General features: G+C 46.8%; 2 long non-coding RNA genes across 3 annotated transcripts in view; both read right to left on the bottom strand.

Annotated features, from left to right (window-relative positions):
• Nucleotides 1-21,102, bottom strand: part of LOC132206326 (uncharacterized) — a 132,708-nt gene that overhangs the window by 59,669 nt on the left and 51,937 nt on the right. For both annotated transcript variants that reach the window (XR_009442976.1, XR_009442977.1), the window contains exon 2: nt 6,782-6,924. This is a non-coding gene — a long non-coding RNA (uncharacterized LOC132206326). The remainder of the gene's footprint in view (nt 1-6,781; nt 6,925-21,102) is intronic.
• On the bottom strand, nt 8,972-20,072 carry LOC125447603 (uncharacterized). Its single transcript, XR_007246575.2, has 3 exons — nt 19,959-20,072; nt 17,664-17,829; nt 8,972-12,438 (listed from the first exon to the last, which is right to left on the bottom strand). It is a non-coding gene; the product is annotated as an uncharacterized LOC125447603 (long non-coding RNA).

Below are 21,102 nucleotides of genomic sequence, written 5' to 3'. Positions count from 1 at the left end.
GGAAGAAGAAGTTCACAAAATGCTGGAGAACCTCAGCAGATTCAGCAACGGAGTTAATGGTTCTGATCTGAAATACCTCAAGAGAGAGTTTGGGCTTGAAACATTAACACTCTCTCTCTCTCTCTCTCTCTCTCTGCACAGCCGCTGCCAGACCTGTTGAGTTTCTTGAGCAATCTTTTCAGATTTCCAGCTTCTGTGGGACATTGCTTTTATTCGAAGGTTGTGGTAGAGTTCCTGCTGAAGTCTGTCTTTGTAAACAGTCGCTAGTTTGTAGAAACTCCATCTCCCTTTTGTCAAAGGACCCGGTTGTGGTGATAATGCTGAATGACAGAAGAAAAACTCTCAGTCTGTTCCGGAGGAGTTAGGATTCAGTTAGCGTTTGCTGCTCTGTTCCTGCCTATTTATTCCAGAAGGTTATGACCCTGATGTGCATTCTGTGTGCTAACCAGTAGCTCTAACTCGAGGCATCACGTCCCACATAAACTTAGGTGGGTGACGTTGACAGATATTTCAGCCTTTAGCGAAAACCAGCAGCTCCAGCGAGAATCACTGTCCGTAGTGATCTTCAGAAATGGGGGAATGGGGAGAGGGTTCTGAAATAAATAGGGAGAGAGGGGGAGGCGGATCCAAGATGGATAGAGGAGAAGATAGGTGGAGAGGAGAGAGGCAGGTCAAAGGGGTGGGGATGGACCCTGTAGAGGTTAGTGTAGGTGGGGAGGTAGGGAGGGGATAGCTAGGCAGGTGCTGAGGAAGGTGATGTGGCTGTGGTATCTGGTTTGCTTCAGGACATGGTCGAGCAGTTTCAAGGCCGAAGAGATTACAAGAGAGTTGGAGTGGGAGAGAGATCCCCTGAGGTTTATCCATTGAGGAGGGAGGAGGGTAACTTCTTCAGGTTAGCCATTTCTGATGAAGGGTCTAGGCCCAAAACATCAGCCTTCCTGCTCCTCTGATGCTGCTTGACCTGTTGTGTTCATCCAGCTCCACACCTTGTTATCTCGGATTCTCCAGCATCTGCAGTTCCTACTATCTCTGAGACAATTTTAACCTCACCAGTGCTGGCATGATAGGCCGGAAGATCTGGACTCGGTCCTTGTCTGGGGGTCGGCGGGGGGGCGCGGGTCCTGGAATTTGAACAGAGTTGGATTGTCCTTTTCTTGTGCTGCAACAGTGCTCTCCATTTGCCACCAGGTGGCAGATCTCTAGCACTTGCAGCATTTATTGGCTTGATTAATGTGAAGATACAGGGCAAAGTTTTAAAATATTATAGACATAGGAAGCCCGTACAGAAATATGCTGCGCATCTCTGCTCAGCCCTCTTCTGAAATGATTACAGAATTTCAGCCTCCATTTCATAGGGAGCTCCCATCTTTCTTTCAAAATCCTATTCTTCAAGCCATCGATAAAATCATTGACCAATTTGTTCTTCCTCATCAGTTTAATATGATTTGGCTTCTTGATTTTCACAGACGCCTCTGGAAATTCAACCCTCGGCCACCTCTGCTCCAGGTGGAGTCCCTCCCTTGTCACTCCTGCCCCTGGCATAAGGAAACCCCTCATTGCCTCTCTCTCACACTCTCTCTCTCTCACACACACTCTCACTCGCACACTCTCTTTCACTCTCTCACTTACCCTCTGTCTCACGCTCACACTCTCACAATCTCACTCTCTCTGTCTCACTCTCATTTCTCTCTCACACACTCTCTCTCTCTCTCTCTCTCTCTCTCTCTCTCTGATTAAACCCTTTAGCTTTCACTGAAATGCTCAGGTTCCTGATCCACTCTGTATTAAGCTGACTGCTGCCCTCCCTATCTGATGGGAGCTCAGGAGACCCCCACACTGTGAACTTCACCTCCTGTTGTAAATTTAGCATCGCGCTGCCACCACTCAATTCCATCTAACTCTTCTGATGGTATAATTACTCAATCTTTTTGTTAAAGGAATATTGCTAACCAATCCAGCCACCGATGTGTTGCAGTTAATTGGGAATCTCCATAATTGCTGAGAGAGGCCTAGCCTGTGATTTAAAGGAGGCATTGGTTATTTCAGCACTTTAGAACAATTGCGCACATAAGGTAGAGCGTTAGGGCCATTCCATTCCCTGCCCCAGTGCTTCGCTCTTACCCTGCAGCCAATTTCTCATTTCGGATGCTAATCAAATTCTCTGTTGTAAAGTGGTGAACTTGCTACCCTCTTGCGCAGCGTAATACAGTAGTTTCCCTGATGCCTCCCTACATAAAAGTTTGAAGCTGGATGAACACAGCAGGCCAAGCCGCATTTCGGGAGCACAAAAGCTGACGTTTCGGGCCTAGACACTTAACGTCAGCTTTTGTGCTCCTGAGATGATGCTTGGCCAGCTGTGTTCGTCCAGCTTCACACTTTATTATCTTGGATTCTCCAGCATCTGCACTTCCCATTATCACTGATAAAAAAAGTTTATTCCTTCCTCTCTTTCCATTAAACTAAAATTGGGGTTCTGCGCTTCTGGATCCCTGGTACCCACTCCTACACAATCTATGTTCATGGTTTCAAACCTCTCTGCTACACCCTTCTCTGGCCCATTTTCTCCAATCTATCCCCATGATCAAGTCTCTCATCCCTGCAACCCCTCTCGTGAATCTTTGGATCAATACTGAGCAGAGAGAGCAGAGCAGCCACGTGCAGACAGCAGTGTGGGCTGGGAGAGGAGATTTAATAGGCAAATGTAAACTAAAAAAGACAATGGAGATGTAAATGAATAAAGTTACAAAGCTGGGCCAGTCAGTACAATGCTTAGAATCCCTACAGAGAAGGAGGCCATTCAGCCCACACTGCCCATCTGAACAGCACCCCACCCTATTCCTGCACTTCCCGTGGCTAATCCACCTAGCCTACACATGACTGCACACTATGGGACAATTTAGCACGGCCAATTCACCCTAACTTGCACATCTTTGGACTGTGGGAGGAAACCGGAGCACCCGGAGGAAACCCACACAGACATGGGGAGAAAGTACAAACTCTACACAGAAGGTCACCCAAGAGTGGGATGGAACCCAGGTCTCTGGTGCTGTGAGGCATCAGTGCTAACCACTGAGCTGCTGAACTGCTTGGGATCTGCAAACCTTTGGGGAGATTGTAAAATAATGTGGAAGTGCTCGGGTCAAGAGGAAGCGAACGAGTGGTGGACAGAAGCATGTTCTGTCTCCTCCCCTCTCCTCATGTTCCTGCTCAGATTTCCTTTGTCTATTTTATTGATGGGGTATCACTGGCTGGGAGAGCATTTAGTGCTCGTTGCAAAATGCCCTTGAAAAGTTGGTGGTGAGCTGCCTGCATGAGCCGCTTCCTTGTGGCGTAGGTACATCCTCAGTACTATCAGATTCCAGGATATTGACCCAGTGACAGTGAAGGAACAAAATATATTTCCAAGTCAGGATGGTGTAGAGTGGAATTTACAGACAGAGTTGCTCTGTGTATCTGTATAGAGTATGCCTCCTCATATTTTACATTTTTGCACCCTGGGAAATAGACTCTAACTATCCACGCCTCTTATAACTTTATATACTTTTAACAGGTCTCTGACACTTTAGCGAAAACACTCCAAGTTTATTCATCCTCTCCCCAGAGCTAATACACTGCGATCCAGGCAACATCCTGGAAGGGTCTAGGCCCGAAACATCAGCCTTCCTGCTCCTCAGATGCCGCTTGGCTTGCTGTGTTCATCCAGCTCTACATCTTGTTATCTAACATCCTGGTAAATCTCCTCGGCACCCTCTCCAAAGCCTCCATATCCTTCCTATAGTGTGACAACCAGAACGGCACAGAATACTCCAAGTGTGTCCTGACTAAAGTTTTATACAGCTGCAACATGACTTGCCAACTTTTATATTCAACACCTCAACTAGTGAATACAAGCATGCCGTACGCTTTCTCTACCTCTTATCCACTTGCCTCCTTCAGGGAGCTACGGAATTTTACACACCAAAGTCCGTCTGAATATCAATGCTCCTAAGGATCTGGCCATTTCCTGTGCACTTTCTTCTTGCATTTGACCTCACAAAATGCATCACTTCGCACTTGTTCAGAATAAACTCCATTCGCTATTTCTCTTCCAATTTCCCAGCTGATCTCCATCCTGCTGTATCCTTTCACACCTTGCTCACTATCCACCAATTTTCATATCATCTGCAAACTTTTAATAAGACCACCAACATTTTCATCCAAAACATTTGTATATATTACAAACAAGAGTCCCAGCACTGATCCCTGTGGAACACCAGTGGTGCTAGAGCTGCACAGCTACTCTCTCTGCTATGACCAAGCCAATTTTGTATCCCACTACTAGATCACCGTGGATCCCTCGGGACTTAATCTTCTGGCTCAGCCTTCCATGAGGGGCATTGTCAAATGCTTTACTATAAGTCCAGATAGACAATGTCCACTGCCTACTCTCAATCATTTCTGTCACTTTCTCAAAAAACTCAGTCAAATTTGAGAGACAAGTTGGACTCTGCATAAAGCCATGCTGACTATTCCTAATAAATCTATACTTCTCCAAGTGAGAGTAAATTTTGTCCGTAAGAACCTCCTCCAATAATTTACCTACCTGCAATGTAAAGGCTCACAAGACTATAATTTCCTGCATTATCTTTGTTTCCCTTCTTAAACAAAGGAACAACATTGACTACGCTCCAGTCCTCCGAGACCTCCCCTGTGGCTAAAGAGAATATAAAGATCTCTGTCAAAACCCCAGCAACCTCCTCCCTCAGAATCCTGGGAGAGGTCACATCAGGCCCTGGGGATTTATCTACCTTAATGTTTTTAAGGCACCTAACCCATCCTCCTCCTTCTTAATATCGGGAATACTGACCTATCCCTCCCCAGCTCATGTCCCTTGGCTTGGTGAATCCCAATGCAAAGTGCTCATTAAGGACCTCATCCACTGCCTCATGGAGAAAGTATGTTCTTCTCTAGTTTCCTGTCGATTGGCATCAAACCATCGCCATCTCCAACATCCGTAGGGACCAGACGCTGGGGAGCGGGCATGTCCCACTGTTGAATCACATAACATGTGCAGTTTTCAAATATGCTGATGGCTACTTTCTCCTCAGGTTTTCACAACCTCATCTCATTTAACCTGCTTTCCCCACATTCCCAAATTAGAGGGTAAATTCAGTGCTTGGTGCTAATTACCTCATTGGATTACATCTCTAGCTAAAAAAAATCAAAAGCAGAACTCCTTACTCTACTATCTTTGTTCCTACAAAGGACAGGCTTTTGAAACCCATGATTGGTATCACCTATCATGAGATTTCCCTCCCCTTCTCTCAAACATTATTAATCCGATGGTGTCCTACAGAGACAAAAACAGAAGTTGCTGGAAAAGCACAGCAGGTCTGGGAGCATCTGTGGTGAAGACGTGAGAGAAACATTTCGGGTCCTGTGACCATTCCTCAGAACCGCTTTTGTTCTTGATTTACAGTCCTTTGGGTGTCCTACAAAGAGATATGAGCACAGCCCAGTCCACCACTTAAGTCAATCTTCCATCCATTGACTTCATCTATACTTCTCGATGCCTCAGGAAGGCAGCTCAAAAGACCCCTCCTATCCCAGTTATAATCTCTTCTGTCAGGCAGAAGGTGCGAAAGCTCAAACACATGTACTGCAGGTTCAAAAACAGCTTCTCCCCCTCTGTTATTAGACTTCTGAATGGACCTCTCAAATTTCACATCTTTTGGTGCCATTTCTTTGCAGCCGTAACATTGTATTCTTCGCTCCGTTCTGTTAGCCTAAAGCACTTTGTATGGCATGGTCTGCCTGTATTGCAAGCAAAACAAAACTTTTCACTGTACCCAGGGACTTGTGACAGTAATAAATCTAAACACTTGGGGCTTAACCATCACAATAAAAGACTGAAGGTCTCTCTCTCTCTCTCTCTCACACACACACACACACACACATACAGTCTCCTCTGAGAATGTTTCTCTCCTTGGGGCATACCTTTACAGGTTGTTGAGGATCTCAGCTCTCCACGTGGGTGTAAATACCTGAACATAATTTTAAAAACAGAAATGAATGCGGCAGTGTGGTGGCTCAGTGATTAGCACTGCAGCCTCACAGCATCAGGGTCCCGGGTTCGATCCCACCCTCGGGTGACTGTCTGTGCGGAGTTTGCACATTCTCCCCGTGTCTGTGTGGGTTTCCTCCAGGTGCTCCAGTTTCCTCCCACAGTCCAAAGATGTGCAGGGCAGGGTCGGGTGGATTGGCCGTGTTAAATTGTCCATGGTGTTTAGGAAAGTGTAGATCAGGTGGGATGGGTCTGGGCGGGATGCTCCAAGAGTCGGTGTGGACTTGTTGGGCCAAAGGGCCTGTTTCCACACTGTGAGGATTCTATGAACTAATGGTATGACTTGTATTGGTCTGCTGTGTTTTCACTTCTAACCACCGCAGCCTAGAGCCTGTAATTCTAAAGTGATCTGGAATTGTGACAAACATCATCCCAAATTAAAGAGAGACCTGAAAAATTGATATGCGTGACTTTCAGCGATGCCCTTCAACTTTGCAGTGTGCCCTCAATGTGCCAAGACAGGAGACACGATTGTAGATCGCTCCTTAATTCCTTGTAGCATCTTTTATAAGATAGCCTAGAAATGTCCCATCCTTTTCATGCACCAGCTGTGAAGACATCACTTTAATCTTATAAAGATAGACAATTATAGACCTTACAAGTGCATTTGCCGAAGGTGCACTATGTACTTAAACATAAACAGGCAGCACTTTCAATGAGATTCAAGTGTCTACTGACCTGGAAGAGTGCGATCCCAAGGCAGGGCCACGGGCTTGTTTCATCTGATGCTTTTCAACTGGCTCATGAAATTCCAGTTTCCTTGGAAACTATATGAATCACCACGGCTCATCCCCTCGCTCCTGGAGATGTCCCTTCAGACTCTGTTGAAATTCAACGATCTTCAGTCAACGAAGTTCTGATCCGGTCTGACATGAATGAAAGCAACTTCATTGCAGTCAGCTCCCTGTTCGAGAACTTAGATTCCCTCCGGTGTGGGAGCAGGCCATTCGGCCCATCAAGTCCTCACTGTATCTCTGAACAGCATCCAACCCAGACCCAACTCCCCCGCCCCACCCTATCCCTGTAACCCTGCATTTTCCCTATGGTCAATCCACCCTAACCTGCACAACTTTGGACTGTGGGAGGATACCCACGCAGACACGGGGAGAATGTCTGTGTGCGGTTTGCACAGTCGCCTGAGGCTAGAATCGCTAACTACTGAGCCACCATCAAAAGGGAGCTTCATCAATTCAGCTGTGTGATCAGTCATGAAAACACAGCACACGGTTGAATTCCAGATCAATTCTGGCAAGAATGTGGTGCAAAGTGGAAGCCTTGGCTGTGTGTTTCCCATCTCAAGAAAATAAAGTATGTCAGGCCACACACAGAACAGAGATGATGGCCTAATGCTATTGTTGCTAGACTATTAATCCAGAGACCCTGGTATTATGCTGGGAACACAAGTTTGAATCCTGCCATGACAGATAGTCATAGAGTAATACAGCATGGAAACAGGCCCTTCAGCCCAAATTGGTCTCTGCTGTCCACTCAGCTAGTTCCGATTGCCTGCCTTTAGTCCATATCCCTCTAAACCCTTTCCATCCACGCAGCTCTTTAAATGTTGCTGTTGTGTCTGCCTCTTTCTCTGCCAGCCCATTCCATATACGCACCACTCTGTGTGTAGAAGTTGCCTTCTTAAATCTTGCCCCTCTCACCTTAAACCTATGCTCTCTAGTTTTCAATTCCCCATGAGAAAAGTCTGTATGTATTCACCCTATCTATGCCCCTCATGATTTTATGCACCTCAATAAGGTCATCCCTCACTCCTCTATGTTCCAAGGAATAAAGTCCTATCCTGACCAAGCTCTTCCCTGTAACTCAGGCCTACTAGTCCTGGTGACATCCTCATAAATGTTCTTTGAACACTTTCAAGTTTAACTATGCCTTTCCTATAACAGGGTGCCCAAAACTGTACACAATACTCCACGTGCAGCCTCACCAGCGACTTATACAACAGTAACATAATGTCCCAACTCCTATACTCAATGCCTTGGCCGATGAAGGCCAGCACGCATAATACCTTCTTCACCAACCTGTCTACCTGTGCCTCTACTTTCAACAAACTATATACTTGTACCCCTGTATCCCTCCGTTCCACAACACTCCTCAGGACTTTACCATTTACTGGAGAAGTCCTACGTTGGTTTCACACAATACCTTGGTTTGACTTTCCAAAGTGCAACACCTCACACGTATCTGTATTGAATTGCATTTACCAACCGTCAGCGCCACCTCCCCACCTGATCAAGATCCCTCTGTAGTTTTTGATAATCATCCTCACTATCAGAGATAATTTTGTATCATCCACAAACTTGCTAATCATGCCTTGTACATTGACATCCAGATAATTTATATGGATAACAAATAACAAACGCAAAAGCACTGACCCCTGTGACACATCACTAGTCACAGGCCTCCAGTCCAAGAAACAACCTTCAACCATCACCCTCTGCCTCCTACCCTCAGGCCAGTTTTCAATCTGATTAGCTCGGTCTCCCTGGATCCCACGTGACCTAACCTTCATGGCTAGCCTTGCATGCCGGACCTTGGCATAGGCCAATGGTGGACTTTGAATTCAATACTATCTGGAATTAAGAGTCTAAAGATGACCATGAAACCATTGTTGGGGGAAACCCATCTGGTTCATGAATATCCTTTGCAGAAACTGGCATTGTACATGAATCTACACTCCATACATCCTACACTCCAGTAATGCGGTTGACACTTAACTGCCCTCTGGGTAACTAGGGATGATCAATAAATGCTGGTCTGTCAGTGATGACCACATCCCATGAATAAATAAAAAGATGAAACTCATTTATTATACATCCCCTTTACAATAAGAGAACTTTCTGGTTACAGGTTCATCGAAACATTGCATGGCACCATATATCGAAGATGAAAATGCAGCCTTTAGAGTTGTGAGCACAGATTCATCAGAGCAGCACTGGGTCTAAAAGGGTTTAAGTTTATGTGGGCATGTTACATCAACTAGTTTTCCACTCACCAACAATGTGGGCTCAGTCCCCACAGTGACTGAGGTTACTGTAAGGACTCTCCTCCTCAACCTCTCCCCTCACCTGAGGCTTGGTGACCCTCAGGTTAAACCACCACCTCTCTCTAAAGAGAGAGCAGCCCCATAATCAGGTATGGCTATGGTAACTTAATAATCATACTCCCTTGATTATTGAAGATTAAAAAGTGGTCTGCTCAAGGGCCTGACAAATGGTTAAAGGATTCCGCAGAACAGATGAAGGCAAATCAGTTCCTCCAGTTGCTTGGGGTTCTACAACAAGCACAGCCTTCCAAATTAAAATCATCACCAGTGATATCCACGAGCAGCTCTTCATGCCAAGGGGAGTGGCAAACCCTCGTTCCTTCAAACCAAAATCAAATGGTTTTAGTAGGGACAGGGGTGTGGGCAGCAGTCTAAAGAAAATTCCGGAACAGAGATGGGCTGATTTACATCTGGCAAGGCAGGTATTAACTGGGCACCAAGGTCAGTCCATGGGGATAAGCGACTCCAGGGGCTTAGCAAATTTGCTACAGCGATTTGACACAATACCTTGGTTTGAACTTCCAAAGTGCAACACCTCACACACATCTGTATTGAATTGCATTTACCAACACTCAGCACCACTTGCCCACCTGGTCAAAATTCCTTGACCATTCCTGACAGATGGGATCACGTGTAGGCATGAAAGGAAAGCCGGTCCCCTCACCTATAGGGGATCTGTGAATCAGGGGGGTCTTTAATGATCATCTGTAACTGCATGGTTACTGCTAACAAGGGGATTTTCTTTATTAAACTGAATTTAAATGTGCCCAGCTTCCACCGTGGGGCTTGAACAGGCTAGGCCGTCTGGCTTACCACTATGCTACTGACCCCTAATGGTCAAACAAGGCCATAAGGCATAGGAGTGGAATTAGGCCACTCGGCCCCTGCACCATTCAATCATGGCTATGTTTCTCAACCCCATTCTCCTGCCTTCTCCCCATAACCCTTGATCCGCTGACTAACCAGGAACCTATCTATCTCTGTCTTAAATACACTCAATGACTTGGCCTCCACAGCTTTCTGAAGCAATGAGATCCACAGATTTACCACCGTCTGGCTGAAGAAATTCCTCCCCATCTCAGTTCTGGAGGATTATCCCTTCACTCTGAGGTTGTGCCCTCAGGCCCTAGTCACTCCTACTAGTGGAAACATCTTCTCTGTGTCCACTCTATCCGGGCCTCTCAGTATTCCTTTGTAAATATATAAGAGAGAGAATCCCCATAGTGTTGGAACAGGCCATTCAGCCCAACAAGTTGGCACAAACCAGGATCCCACCCAGACTCATTTTCCCTGCTCACTCCCTGTGATTCTGCATTTCCCCCTCGTTAATCCACCTAACCTACACATCTTTGAACTGTGGGAGGAACCCCACAGACACAGGGAGAACATACAAACTCCATGCAGACAGATAGTCACCGGAGGCTGGAATTGAACCTGGGTCCCTGGAGATCGGAGGCAGCAGTGTTAACCACTGAGCGCCCATGCTACCCCAGTCACTGGACAGAATCACACAATTCTGTAAGTTTCTAAACTCCATTGAGTACAGATCCAAACTCCTCAACTGCTCCTCAAATGACAAGCCCTTTATCCCCGGGATTATTCTTGTAAACCTCCTCTGGAAACGCCCCCACCCCCGACAACTCCACCCCCCTCAGATATGGGGCCCAAAACTGCTCACCATATTCCAAATGCAGTCAGACCACAGCCTTACACAGTTTCAGCAGAACATCCCTGCTCAGCACAAAGGAAGGATCACTGGTCCCAAACTGTAAACTGTTTTCTCCTTCACAGATGCTGCCAAACCTGCTGAGCTTTTCCAGAAACTTTGTTTTTGTTCCTGATTTACAGCATCTGCAGTGCTTTCAGTTTTTAGTACACCCCTTCTCTTGTACTCTGGCCCTCTTGAAATGAACACTAACTTTTCATTTGCCTTCCTAACCACCACCTGAACCTACATGTTAATCTTAAAAGAATCCTGAACTAGGACTCCTAAGTCCCTTTGTGCTTCAGATTTCTGGCACCTTTCCCCATGAAGGAATTAGTCTATGTCACCATTCATCCTGCCAAAGTGCATGACCTCACACATTCCCACATTGTATTCCATCTGCCACTTCTTTGCCTGCTCTCCCGGCCTGTCCAAATCCTTCTGCAGCCTCCCCACTTCCTCACTACCTGTCCCTCCACCTAACTTTGTCTCATCAGAAAATGTAGCAACGACAGCCTCAGTTCCTTCATCCAGACCGTTAATGTACAACGGGAGTAGTTGTGCTCCCAACATGGACCACAGTGGAATCCCACCAGTCACCAGCTGCCATCCTGGAAAAGGCCCCTTTATCCCGACTCTCTGCCTTCTGCCGGTCAGACAACTGTCTATCCATGCCAGTACTGTTACGACCATGTGCTGTTATTTTATATAGCAGCCTCCTGTGATGCTCCTGGTCAAAGACCTTCTAGAAATCTAAACATATCATGTCAACTGTCTTTCCTTTGTCTAACTTGCCTGTTTCCTCCCAAAAGAATGCTAACAGTGTTGTCAGGCGTGACCTCCCACAGTGGTCCCCGAAGGTCAGTTTAACTGACACTGTGACCTTGCTGGTTAAGTGCCCAACAGAGATTTGATTCGGGAGGAGTGAAGAACTCATGTGGGCACTTTCAACATCTATTTTTTGTCCACCATCCAGCCCTTTGACCTGATTTCATCGTGCAGGATGTAAATCCACAGAAGGGCAGTCCAACGCACATGTGTCTATAACAGTAAGGACAGCACAGGTAAGGTTTGTCCTTCCCTCAACTTGACATCCAAATCTACCCACTTTCCAGGGGCAGCTGGAGCTCTGGCTCAATAGATTAGAAGCCAACTTTAACCGTATACTTGATCCATACACTAGCAAAGATGAATAGGAGGAGAGGTGAGGCAGCAGATCTCAGACAGCGTCATAGTAGGGTGGGGTCTTTGTTTGTGAGGGCTGAAGAGTGGCAGCTAGAGTTTAACTTGGATAAACAAGAGGTATTGCATTTTAGTAAAACAAACAAGAGGTATGGCTTATACAATTAGAAGTTGGGCCTTGGGCAGTGCTGTAGAACAGACAGACTTTGGGATTCAGGTCCGTAATTCTTTGAAGCTTGCAGCACATGTCAAAGGGGTGATTAAGACGACATTGGCACACTTTCCAATCATTGCTCAGACCACTGAGTATAGGAGTTGGGATGTCATCTTGAGGTTGCACAGGATGTTGGTGAGGCTTTTTCTGGAGCACTGTGTTCAGCTCTGTTCACCCTGTTGTAGGAAAGATATTATTAATTTGGAGCAGATGCAGAAAAGATTTACCAAGATGTTGCCAGGAATGGAACATTTGAGCTTTAAGTACAGGCTGGGACTTTTTCCACTGCAGCACAGGAGGATGAGGGGTGATGTTTTAAAGGTTTATAAAATCGTGAGGGGTATAGATAAGGTGAAAGGCAGGTGTTTTTTTCCTCGGGGTGGTTGGGCTAGGGGGCGGGGGGGCTTCAAAACCATGCATCTATGGTGAGAGGAGAAAGATTTAATAAAAACGTGGGGGCAACTTTGTTCTTTACACAGAGAGTGGTTCACCTTTGGAATGAACTGCCTGAGGAAGCGATAGATGCAGGTACAGTTGGAAAAGACATTCGGATAAATACGTGAAAAGGAAAGGGATACAGGCCAGGAGCAGGCAGGTGGGACTAGTTGGGATTATGGTCAGCATGGACTGGATGGACTGAATGGTCCATTTCCGTTCTGCGTGGCTCTATGATACTCTATCTAATGACTTTGATTCTCATCACACTGTGGCTAAGACAAGCTTAGCCAAACAGAAAAGGAATTTAATGCAGATTGATCCTCATGCCATATTGCCCTTGCCTGTTCTATACCAGTGCACAGAGCATGTTCAAGCAGATTTCTTAATTGTGTTTACATCACCTTGGCTTCCAGTTCCATGCAAGTGTGTCACAAACCCTCCACAGCCAAATAGGAGACAGCACTCTAGATGCCAAGGAACCCACAGCAGGCTGGCCATGGAATCCAACAGCGGAAGGGAGAACTCGAGGGAATTTGGCTTCTCATATTCAGCATTGCTCACCTTCGGCAGCTTAAGGTTTTGTTCCTTTTTAAAAGCAGTGGAGTGAGCAGGCATAATTCACCAGGACCCCGACACCTCAAAGTTAAAAGCTGCTGACAGCTAGGATCCTTTGAGTCATGCTTATATAACATCCGCCCACCCATCCCTCCCCAAGTCGTCATCTGGATAGAGAATTTGACTGCAGGCTGGCTTCATTGTCCCAAATTAAGAGAAGAAGAGGAGAGATGACCGCAGGCTTGTGTAAAGACACCGTCATCTGCAGTCGAGCTCAAAGTAATGATCAGACCAAACATGACAGGAGGAGAGAACAGAAACTGCACATTCTAACCCAGAGCTCTCATGTATGCAAATCCAGTCAATTCCACTTCAATGCCTCCCCATTAACTCATTCGCCGCTGGTCTCTGTCTCACTGGAAGTTGCATTGGCTCTTGTAAGAACACAGGAAACCCAACTGGAAAGGACCATCATTCATTGCTGTTGTGTGTTGGCTAGTCCCAGCCTGGGACCGAGAGCTCTATAGACCCATCTCTGGAGTTTGCTTTACCTTTTATTTGATGTCTGAGAAGCACAATGCTAACTGGCTCATATTTTCCTGAATTAACCTATTCAGCAATGTTATGACATGTCCCTGGAATTGGTGGGACTTGAACCTGGGCCTCCTGGCTCAGAGACAGGGACACCACATTGCATCACAGGAGCCAGATGGCTCCGCTTTCTCTTTTCCCCCTACAGTTGGAAGTGTTATCACACACACTCACACACACTCACACACACACCTTCCTCAAGTGCAAATCACTGTTCCTTTACCTCTTAGGTTTAACTATTAACCACCACCAGTAAATCACCTGAGCGCCAGTTGGAGGTTTACCTGTTATGGGACAATATGACAAATGACAAGTGAGGGAAGGGTATGGAGAAAGGGCAGGGACTAAGTTAAAGTGGATTTGGAGGGTGAAATGAAGTACTAAATCCCCCGAGGTGCCCACCTGTCTCTCTAGAAGAGATTAAGATCATTGGTAGACAAATGTGTGCTCTAACCACAGAAGAGGGGCAGACAGTCGGCTAAGACTGCCCACACCTGTTTATAGCCAACCTGGCCAGGCCTAGGAGCAGACCCATGAGGAGATCCCGTGATCTGCCCGCTGCCCTCCACACTTGCTGGATCTGCTTCATCAAGGTCATAAAGGGCTCAGGCGATGAGTTCTATTGCCAGTTACCAAGGGACCTCGTGGTCAAGGAGCTGCTCCACCAGGAGATCAACTTGTGATTCCCCATGGGCCTTGAAGGGGTGATCACATCCCCAACCAAACAGCACGGAACACCCACTTAGGTCACAGAGGGTTGGTTTTCCACCCTTCTTCAAAGTGTGTCTTCTGTAATTCAACGCCATGCCCTAGTGCGGACTAACAGAGTGGCCACTGGTTAAAAAGTAAGGAGGAGGGCCAACTCAGCACAATTTACAGACAGCAATACACTTTCAAACTGTAGTCACTATTGCAATTGTAGTAAGCATGGCAACCGATTTGCATGTAGTAAGGTCCCACAAACAGCAATGCAATAGTGACCAAATCATTCCCTTTCACTGATGCTGGTTGAGGGGCAAATATTGGCCAGAATAGTGAAGGGAGCACCTCTGATCTTGTTAGAAGATGATGTGTTATAGGTTTACAGATAGCAAGAGCTGCAGATGCTGGATTCAGAGGGTAACGCAGTGCGGAGCTGCAGGAACACAGGAGGACAGGCAGCATCAGAGGATCAGGAAAGCTGACCTTTCACCCGAGAGAACATCTGAAAGGACACTTTATTCATAAAGTGGTGCCCCTGACAGTGAAGCACTTCCTCAGTACTGCTCAGGTGTTCCAGCTTGGATCATGAGCCTGCGGGTGAGCAATGGAGCTTGACCCCACAAAACCATCCGACACCCATGAAAGGTCAAACAACTGAGCAATGGCCTGGGCTACTGGAGGGGATGGTTTCAGTTACCTCCGGAAGCTATGCACTAAAACATGCTCATATCATTTGCGAACGACTTTATCGTAAAACCTCCCACTGTGTGGGAGTAGAACAGAAAGTCCTGGAGAAACTCAGCAGGTCTGGCAGCTCTTGAAGGCAGAGAAACAGATTTAATGTCTCAAATCTGATAGGACGCCTATCAGAGCTCAGAACTGAACTGAAACATTAAGTAAGTTTCTCTTTCCACAGAGGCTGAATTTCTCCAGCACATCATGTCCGAGTTGGATTTCCAACATCCTCAATATTTTGACTCACTCCATTATTCCGAGTCAGCTGATGTGCCACAAATCTGCGTTTGAAAGTTAGCACGCCATCAGCGAGTGCTATCCCCCACACTTCACTACACACATGCCCTGATTATAAAAGCAGGCTTTCACAGAAGCTGTGCAGGGGCTTTAAAGTGTAATCTGTTATTTTGAAAGGAAGAGCTCAGCGAATTTGAATAAAATGGTTAAAAATAACGCAGTTCGTGAATATTTTACAACAGAATAAAAATAACAGCCTAAAATGTTGTGTCCTGGGAGATGATCTATGCACAGATGAACAACTGTTTTAAATGTGTGGTGACCTAGTTCTGCTGGAGGGAGAAGCTGCCAGCTGGAAGAATGCACTGCACCTCATGCACGCACGTTTGCCCTAATCCGCCTTGGAGCAGCAATGTGCATCTGTGTGCATTTGAAAAGGGGAGACCATCAATTCCACTTATTAAGCCATGCACTGCAATCCAAGTGCGTCGTTCTGTCCCCAATTTCCACCCCATCTCCCTATTTCTTCGCTCCCTTTGAACAACATCAACACTGACCCGACCTCACAACCAGCCGGGCTTGAAGGAAACCATGCTAAATTCCTTTGGAAGAGCCAGGGGAGGTCAAAGTGAACTTATTTTTAGAAATGCTACAAAGGGAGTAAGCAGAGCAGCTTCACGCCACTGGCTCCCTGCAGTCAGGGGTTTCAATGCCAGAGGTTAACAATAAGAGAATTTAGGTGCACCTGTTTCATGGAAAGGGTAATAAAGTCAAAACATCCCAAGCTACTTCAACAATTCCTGGCTCTCAGAAGCTGGGAGTGATCATTGTATATCAGAGTTATACAGTCATGGAGTCGTACAGCAAAGAAACAGACCCTCGTGTCCAACACATTCACGCCAACCAGATATCCTAAAGTAATCTAGTCCCATTTGCCAGCATTTGGCCCAGATCCCTCTAAACCCTTCCTGTTCTTGTACCCATCCAGATAATATTTAAATGTTGTACCAGCCTCCACCACTTCCTCCTTAGCTCATTCTGAACATACACCACACCCTGTGTGAAACAGTCGCTCCTTGGGCCTCTCACCTTAAACCTATGCCCCTCTAGTTTTGGACACTGTTAGCCTGGGGAAAGACCTTGGCTGTTCACCCTAACCATTCGCCCTCAGGAGTACATAAACCCCTATATGGTCACCCCACCCCCAACCTCTGATGCTTCGAGGAAAATAGCCCCAGCCTCTTCAGCCTCTCCTTATAGCTCATATCTGGCAACATCCTTGTAAAGCTTTTCTGCACCTTTTCAAGTTTAACGACATCTGTCCTATAGTGGGAAGATTATATCAATTGACCTTAATTGTATGCAATTGGAAGGAATAAATTGTGGTTTCACTTGAGCACGTATGAAGAGAGACTGTTGAACTAGGAGGTACGTGCTTGTATTGTTTCACTCTGTAAGTAAATGTGAGACTGAGTAAAGAATGGCCACTCTTCAATTAGCTTTCCAGAACACAATGAGGGGATTGGAGTAGATTTAGTTCTGAGGAAGGGTCACCGGGCCCGAAATATTAACTGTGTTTTTACCTTCACAGATGCTGCCAGACCTGCTGAGCTACTCCAGAAACTTTTTTTTTTATTTGAGATTTAGTTCAGTTTCTCCTACACACATGCTTTTTGTAGCAAGCTAACAACGTGTCTTTGCACAAGCCCAGTGGATGATAACAAATGTTGAAACAAATTTCCTGGCTTTGTCACTGGAGTCAGGGCCAGCCTGGGCTGACTGTAAGGAAAGCTCTGAGTGCACTAGGACTTATCAATAGGAAGGTGTTTCTCTTCATGCACAATTTAATCAAAAAAACTTACTCGGTTTTCATTTAGGTTTTTTAATTTTACTTTAGCAGAGACATTTAGCAAATTTGTAACTTGCGAGAGTGCACACGGAAACCATTCTTCCCATTGCGTCCGTACCGACCCTCACGGCGTAATGCCAATCCCTCGCCTTTCTCAGTAAACCTCGCACACGGTCCCACATTAAATAACTCTAATTCCTCTTGAATGCCTCAATTGACTTTGCCTCCAGCACATTACCGACTGCGCATTCCAGACCCTAACCAAATCGCTGAGTGAAAATAGTTTCTCCTCACCTGCAATGTACTTCTATGGCAAGGCACTTCCAAGCAGTGCCCTCTGGTCCCCAGCCTTTTGTAAATGGGAACCGTTTCTCCCTCACGACTCTGTCCCGACCTTTCCTGAAGTGTGTAGCGGTGGGAGCTGTTAAACTGCGAACACCCGTGTCAGGGCCGACTGGATCTAAAGACAAGACACAGCTCGCACAAAGCAGGATCAGCTGAGCAACACGAAACATGCCCAAGAGCTTCAGGTCACACAGGAACATAGAGCTCAGGGGTAGGCCATTCGGCCCTTCAAGCCATGCTTGCCCGTCCATAAGATCATGGCTGATCTGGCTGTGATCTCAATTTGATGTTCTTGTCTGCCCTTCACCCTGCCATGAGCCACCGACCCCGTCCCTAGGGCCTACAGCATTGTGCTAGGAAACTGGAAAAAAAATGTACTGGTGGGGGCTGGTTTTAAACAATTCTAAATGTCGCACTCGATCCGACAAAACGCTACAGGCTTAAAGGAGCCAGGTCAGGGCCAGTAGTTGGCACAATTCCCAGCTGTCAGTGTGTGCCACCCATCTTTACTCCTGGTGGTGGCATGGAGACATCAGTGAGCAACCAGACAGCACTTTCTCACCATAGACCCTACTCCTGTACCACAGCTGGCAGTGACAATGATCCTGTTTTAAAGGTGCTCCCAGACTGGCCCTGGTCTCCCCTGAGCCACCCGCCCTCCATGGAGTCAGCGACCGGCACAGCTGATGTAAAGGAGTCCAAACCAGGGCTCAGGACGAGCCTATTGAGCCTGACAGTGGGCCGAAAGATCTCCAGCCAGCCGATGGGCGAGGCGATCGCTTGTCTCTGCATATGCACGCACTGAACGAACCGAGAGCTCCAGGCAGCGAGAGGAACCCGCCCTGCACCAGGCTTAGGCTCGGGGCACCAGCATCAAACTGCCCCTGTTCCAGTTTTCATGTGGAGCTTTCCCAGAGACAGAGTGAGTCAAGGGACAGGGGCAGAGATAGGGGAGTGGAGGTGAAAGATCAGCTGTGATCAGGCTGAATGGTGACGCATGCTCCACGGGGACGGTTGGCCTCTTTGGCTGCACAGTGTGGATTCAGTCCCTATGTCAGCCGAGGCTGCTGTGAGGGATTGTCCTGCTCAACCTCTCGTGGTCCTCTAAGTCTTTGATGACCCCAGATTATCGTTATACTCGTCCCTGTTTCTGTAGGGCAGACCTGTCACCATCAGCAGCAGTTCAGGTCCCAGGTATTCTACCCGCACTGCAGTATTCAGTCAATGGGGTGACTGGAGTTAGATCAAACACTGAGCTGATGCAGTCACCAAACTGAAACTTCAACACTTCTCCCTCCGTGTAACAAAAACCACACAATATCAAAGTAGATAGGGTTAGGGTCAGGGTATCCCTGTCACTGTCGCTAACCCTAATGATGCTCACTACGTCTCAGGCTATAATGTACTTGCCTGTGAGTCAGAAGGTTATGGGTTCAAGTCTCACTCCCAGGACTGGAATACACACTGAGCTGGCATTCTGACGCAGGTCCAAGAGAGCACCATATTATCAGGGGCACTGACCTTTGAACGTGATGTCAAACTGAGCCCCTTGCTTGCTCTCTCAGTTGAATGTTAAAGATCCCTTGGTACTTAACACACAGATACCTACGTGTGGAATTAAGCAGTGAAAGGCTTTCAGAGATTTACAGAAATACAATCTTTCCCACTCAGGAAGAACCAGGCCTATTGAAAGCCCACTGCCAGACTCAAAAACTAAACAATTAAACAAATTACAAGTACTGCCCAGTGCAGGCAGTACAACAAAAATAAAGGGAAGGACCAAATTAAAAATAGTGTCGGAGGGCAATGTAATATACCCCAGGCCCAGCAGGATCTACCCCTTTTAAAAGTTTCTGATCAACCTGTTCAGGGAGATCTCACACACCTCAGAAGTGGGTATGATTTGAACCAGGCTCAATAGACAGAACCAGCTTGCAATCAACTCTGGAGAGCTCGGTGAGCCTTACAGGGGCCTGCATTTCTCATACCAACAACTTAATGAAGAGCTCGACAGTCCTCCCCTCAGGCTAATACATATATTGGAATAGAGTTTCTGGTCACTAATCGCTTTGGCCTTTGCTGTGCAAATTGGTGGCTGACTTTTCTAAATGGGAAGGCTGACTATTTGGAATAGAATGTAAAACCCACATGTAGGTTCTCAAAGCCCCTACAGGAATAATGTCTCTCTTTCTTTCGGCACCAGGTCCGCCCCATCTCCTCCCACTTCTTACCTCTCTGACTTACCTTTGCAATTTCCAAAGCTCCTTGCTGCTATCCCCCAGAATGCAGGCACGAGACATCAGTGAGCAGCTGTGCTAAGGACCCGCACTGTCATTGTTGGCTGGCTCCTCTCCAGACCAACAGTGACAGAAAAGGAAGACACCTTTAAAAGGCTGGCCTCTAAAGGTCCATTGCGAAACATCCACAAAAGGGCATCACATATGGACGGAATGATGGCTGCCTTTGATACCCCTTACAACAGCAGAAAACTTGGAATGCAACAAAACTTGGAATGCAACAAAACTACATGATGCCCAGTGGGAAAAGTACTTTCCGAGTGGAAGGGTAAAGTAAAGCAGAGGGTATGTTACAGGCTGCGACACCATGATGGTGTCAATGAAATCCTGTAGCTGGATAGCAAAGGCTTCACTGAAAATTATAAGCTTCCCAAAGTCTTTACAAAATGCTGCATTTATCGACTTATTCTCCAACCTTAACTGTCTTCCACCAAGGTGTTGGGTTATGGGCTGGTGCCGAGATACAGTTGTGAGAGAGAGAGAGAGAGAGAGAGAGAGAGAGAGAGAGAGAGAGAGAGAGAGAGAGAGAGAGAGAGAGAGAGATGTGTGTGTTCGTGTGTGCATGGATGTGGGTGCGTACGTGTGAGTGTGTGCATGTGCATGTGGTCGTGTGCATGCGTGCACGTGTGGGTGTGCGCGGTTGTCTATGGGTGTGTGTGTGTGTGGTTCAAAGCGTGGGTGTGTGTGTGTGAGAGAGATAGAGAGAGTGGTGTGTGTGTGGGTGTATGCGTGTGGGTGGGAGTAGGGTTGTGTGCGTGCGTGTGTGTGGGTGAATGTATGTGGGTGTGCATGCGTGTGTGTTGGTGCGGGTGTGTGTGTGTGTGTGTGTGTGTGTGTGTGTGTTTTAGTGCACGTGAGTGTTGGTCGTTGAGTGGATGGATGGGTGGGTGTGCGTGTTGGAGTGTGGGTGGGTGTGTGTGGGAGTGTGGGTGGGTGTGTGCACATGCAAGTGTGCGTGCACGTTGGTGCATGTGGGTGAGTGTATTTTGGTGTGTGTTTGTGTGTGCATGAGAGAGTGTAAGAGTGAGTGTGTGCGTGTGGGTGCGTGTGAGTGTGGGTGAATGTGTGTAAGAGTGAGTGAGTGTGGGTGA

The sequence above is a fragment of the Stegostoma tigrinum genome, chromosome 35, assembly GCF_030684315.1.
Source record: "Stegostoma tigrinum isolate sSteTig4 chromosome 35, sSteTig4.hap1, whole genome shotgun sequence".
NCBI lineage: Eukaryota > Metazoa > Chordata > Chondrichthyes > Orectolobiformes > Stegostomatidae > Stegostoma > Stegostoma tigrinum.
Note: the sequence above shows the minus strand (reverse complement) of the source record. Positions and strands in the feature narration are given on the sequence as shown.